The 5,000-nt window shown below is 48.0% G+C and overlaps 1 protein-coding gene across 1 annotated transcript in view; it reads left to right on the top strand.

Moving 5' to 3' along the window:
* The window catches only part of LOC125288179 (bromodomain adjacent to zinc finger domain protein 2B-like), a 97,677-nt gene that overhangs the window by 47,665 nt on the left and 45,012 nt on the right, over positions 1-5,000 (top strand).

Here is a 5,000-nt window from a genome sequence, read left to right as displayed (position 1 = left end):
TCTACACAGTAAGGAATGTGTCAGTGACCATATCCAGCTCGGACAGGACGTTCCGGGTCAGCGTTCCTTCCGTGCGCTGAGATGGAAAAGATTCCGCAGCTCAGGATGCCGCTGCTCAGGGATTTAGACTTTTAGTCCTCAGTCAGCCCTCAGCTGACTCACCGCAACACACACACACACACACAAATACACAGACGGGAAGAGCTGAATCGTGTTTTGTAACGGAAGGAAGTACCCACACACACACACACACACACACACACACACACATCCACACACACAGATCCACACACACACACACCAGTTAAGCTATTTTCAGTCTTGGATAAAGTCTCGCTGTTTTTAACCATATGCGAGTGCTAGGCTGATGAAATTGACAGTTGTGGCACGTGTAGAAGTATAGAAATATGAAATCAGCACTTGTCCAGCACAGCAGTGGTTAATGACCTGGAGGAGTTGGGGCATCCCAGCATGCACTAGGGCCATCTGCCACAGAGTCTGTCTACTGGTGTCTGCTATCACACACACACACACACACACACACACACACACACACACACACACACATATCTTGCTGGGGAGGAGAAGGAGAGGCCTTTTGTGTGAGGCATGGGTGACAGACACACACACACACACACATACAAGGCTATTGTGTCTGCTTTGCTATTTAAAGCAGTATGTTCTTTATAAAGCATGTCATTAGCAGAGGCAGGGCTGGATGCTGCTCTGGTCTGTGTCTGTGTGTGTGTGTGTGTGTGTGTGTGTGTGTGTGTGTGTGTGTGTCTATATCTCTGTGACACACATGGGGAGAGAGGGACAGAGAAGGCGGTGGAGAGGACACACCAGGGATGTGTTCTCTACCTGACATTCACATTTCATATAAATAGGTGTGATTGTCATCAGTTTGTGTTTTTGTGCATGGGTGTAGGTGGTAGCCTGAAATATGCTCATATACACTTATACTCATTTTTAACTATGTAACCATACATCATACACCATATATTGTTTTTGTGTGAAGATTTGTGCTATAATTACCTTTTGAAGGGAAACATTAAAGGTGTGAAATCAGCATAAATAACATTAAGTCCAACACACACACACACACACACACACACACAGAGATATCTGCATGTACCACACAGACCCTGGCATGCGCAGTTGCATCTACTCAAACAAATGCACAGGACACACTGGTGTTTGCACACAGAAACACACTCACATACGCTTGCATGCATACATTTGCACACAAATCTACACACACACACACACACACACACAGATTCAGCGTGTGTGTGTGTGTGTGTGTGTGTGTGTGTGTGTGTGTGTGTGTGTGTGTGTGTGTGTGTTACCACACAGGTCAGCAGCCTCAGCAGATGTGTTTCAGAGCTCTGATTATTCATCACGCTGACAGAGCCGCACTCCCTGCCCCCTGCCCCACACACACACACACACACACACACACACACACACACACACTGCTCCTTTCTTCTCCTCCTCCTCTCTCTCTCTTTCTCTCACATCTCTCTCTCTCTCTCTCTCTCTCTGTGCCATTTACTCCTACTCTCATTCTTGGGCTCCCTCTTCGCCCCCTCTTTTCCTCTCCTCTCTGCTGTTCTCTTATCTTTTCCTCTCTTCCTTCTCTAATCAGCCGATCTGTCTTTCGCTTTGCATCTCATCTCTTCATCTATCTACTCTTTTCTTCCACTTCCTCTCTGTGCTGTCGTTTGCCTTCACATGTCCTTTCTTCTCTCCTTTCCTCTCTCTTCCTCCCATCTTTCTCCTGTCCTTTCCTGTCTCTGGCTTTGCCTCTCCTTTCTTCCCCCTCACCCCCTCCTCTGCTCACCTTTCTTTTCATCTCCTGCTGCTCCCTCTTTTCATCTCCTCTCTTTCCCTTTCTCTCTCTCTCTCTCTCTCTCTCTCTCTCTCTCTCTCTCTCTCTCTCTCTCTCTCTCTCTCTCTCTCTCTCTCTCTCTCTCTCTCTCTCTCTCTGTCTCTGTCTCTGGCCGTCCTGCTGTTCTCTCATTGCACACCGTGGCATCCTGGGATGCTGGTGGTGTGACGGTGGCCAGTGTCGCCTGGGCAACGGAGCCGAGCGACAGGCGAGGCCATCTCACGCTCCAGGGGATCGCCCGCTGCTCGGCAACAGCCAATCAGAGCGGGACCCACGATCCCAGAGACGACTGCTGTTAACCCTCACCTGGGCTGCATCCCTGTATGCATGTGCGCCTCTGTGCGTGTGTGTGTGTGTGTGTGTGTGTGTCTGTGCATGTGTGTGTGTGTGTATCTGTGCGTGCGTGTGTGTGGTGTTGGGATTGTTGTCTTTTGGACTCTGTATTCATGACATGAGGAGAGGTAGGAGAGAGAGGGGTGGAGAGATAGAGCGAGGGAGAGATAGATTGAGTGATGGATGGGGCCAGTGCAAGGCTGAGTTTGGACAGAGGGTGTGTGAGGGCTGGTGTCATGACAACAGTGTGTGTGTGTGTGTGGGTGTGTGTGTGTGTGGGTGAGTGTGTATGTGGTGATTAGCGCTGATCCGTGCTGATGACTCTGTTGGTGGATTAGAGTTGTGTGCAGCCACCATCTGTTACAGAAGGGGATCATTAGAGACCAGGAGAGACGCGCAGGTCACACACACACACTCACACACACACACCATAGGGACACACCACATACAAGTAAACACACATGCACACACAGACGCACACACCACTTAAACACACCCACATGCTCAAATCACAGTTTGACTAGAACAGGCATGGATTACACATAAACACTGCTGTAAAACAAACACACAGTCTCACACAAACACACACACACACACACACAGGTCAAACACACACACTTCAAGTTGTAGAGCAAATAGTTTACAGATAAATATGCAGGTACACAATTAATGTCTGAACACCAAATCATTAGAAGTACAGTAGGGATGCCTCAATGCTGTTTTTCCCCCTCCTATTTACACTCAGAGAAACACACACACACTCACACAAACACACACAGACAAAGGAGCCACTATAACAGCACGTGCAAAAGTGGGCCAGTGCCCCCCTTAATGACACACATAGCCAATCCTTGGTGTGTGTGTGTGTGTGTGTGTGTGTGTGTGTGTGTTTTGTGTGTGTGTGTGTGTGTGTGCCTTCCCCATTGCCCATGTCAGCCCAGCAGTCTACTGGCAGTCTCTCAGTGCAACCCCACAAACATGTCCTCCCACATCCCGCTCACCCCCTAAATCCTGCCCTCCTATTGGCCGACTGCAAGCGAGTCAAATTCATTTCGCCGCTCAATGAGATTATATAGTGGCTTACTTACACTGCTATTGGGCTATTAATTAGCTCTAAAAATGAGCTAATTCCGATGCTAAAGCCTGCTTAATTTCTCATAATCAACTCAAATCGGATGCTTAAGAGCTGCTAGCGAGGCTATCATCACCACGCTGTGCTGCTTTCACGCCGAAGACCACCCCTCCCCAGTTGTTATTGGTTTAATCAAGCTAAGTGATTGATTATTGAGACATGGGAGGTGTCTTTGTGTCTAAGCCCATAGTTTTGGTTGAGAGAAAGAAAAGAAACTCATTCTCTTCCTATCGTTGGTCATCTCCTTCCATCTCTCTTTCTCTTCATGTTTATCTCATACCATTAAATCACTAGTGTGGAGATGAAGTGTGTGTGTGTGTGTGTGTGTGTGTGTGTGTGTGTGTGTGTGTGTGTGTGTGTGTGTGTTGGCACTCTAAATGTGTTGATTGTTTTTGTTTGTGATATTTGTGTTACATAGTCTGAGATTACTTTACTTTACATTACTTGTGCACTGATGTGTTTAAGGTCATAGATATTACGCTTACTGATGCGTATACACACACACACACACACACACACACACACACACACAGTGAGAGAGAGACAGATGCAGGCACAGACAAACACAAAAACAGATGCAGGGAGAGACATACAGACACACGCACACACACACCACACACACACACACACACACACACACACACACACACACACACACACACACTCTGTATTGGGCTCATCTTGTCCAGGAGATTGACAGGATCATGAACTGGGGCCTTTGCCCTGCAGCAGAACGAGGGAAGACTGGAATGAAAAGATTGCATGTGGAGAACAACACAGGCCAAAACTCACAAGGGAAATGTTGCTATTGATGGGGGGATTGAAGCTGTTTGGGTGATGGGGAGAGAGAGGGAGAGAGAGAGGGAGAGACAGAGAGCTGAGTGGAGGGAGAGAGCCAGGGAGAGATAGAGAGAGCGAGGAGGAGAGATGATCGCAGTGGGACTTACAGACCCCTCTCCTATTTCTTGTGGGATATAGGCTCCGGTCTTGAGTGTGAGTGTGTGTGTGTGTGTGTGTGTGTGTGTAGTGTGTGTGTGTGTGTGTAGTGTGTGTGTAGTGTGTGTGTGTGTGTGTAGTGTGTGTGTGTGTGTGTGTGTGTAGAGAGAGAGAGAGTAAGAGAGAGAGAGAGAGAGAGCTGTGAGCGAGGAGAATGGTAGTTGATATTCAGCAGATGGCTCCATCTCTCAGATGTAATCAGGTGGTGTGTGTGCGTGCATCTGAGGAAGCAGGAGCCCGTACACACACACATAGACGTATGCACACATACACAGGCACTGGGGACAGGCTGAGTGTTTGTGCATAATGATACAATAACCAAAGCCCGTCTGTAAAAAGTGTGTGTGTGTGTGTGTGTGTGTGTGTGTGTGCACCATGTGTGAAAGGAGAGGGGGGGAGGATGAGCGCAGTGGAAAGATGAAATGGTGGGAAGGGACGTGTGTGTGTGTGTGTGTGTGTGTGTGTGTGTGTGTGTGTGTGTGTTGTATGTGTGTGTGTGTTTAATGGCTGTAACCGAAGATGTACTCTTTTATCTCTCCTTGTCCTTGCTTTTATTTTTCCCCTCACTCTGTTTTCTTCCCTGTCTTGTTCTTTTTCTTCTTCCTCTCTGTCTCTCCATCTCTCTCTCTCCCTCCCTTTCTCTCTCCT

This window comes from Alosa alosa, chromosome 23, assembly GCF_017589495.1.
Source record: "Alosa alosa isolate M-15738 ecotype Scorff River chromosome 23, AALO_Geno_1.1, whole genome shotgun sequence".
Classification (NCBI taxonomy): Eukaryota; Metazoa; Chordata; class Actinopteri; order Clupeiformes; family Clupeidae; genus Alosa; species Alosa alosa.
Note: the sequence above shows the minus strand (reverse complement) of the source record. Positions and strands in the feature narration are given on the sequence as shown.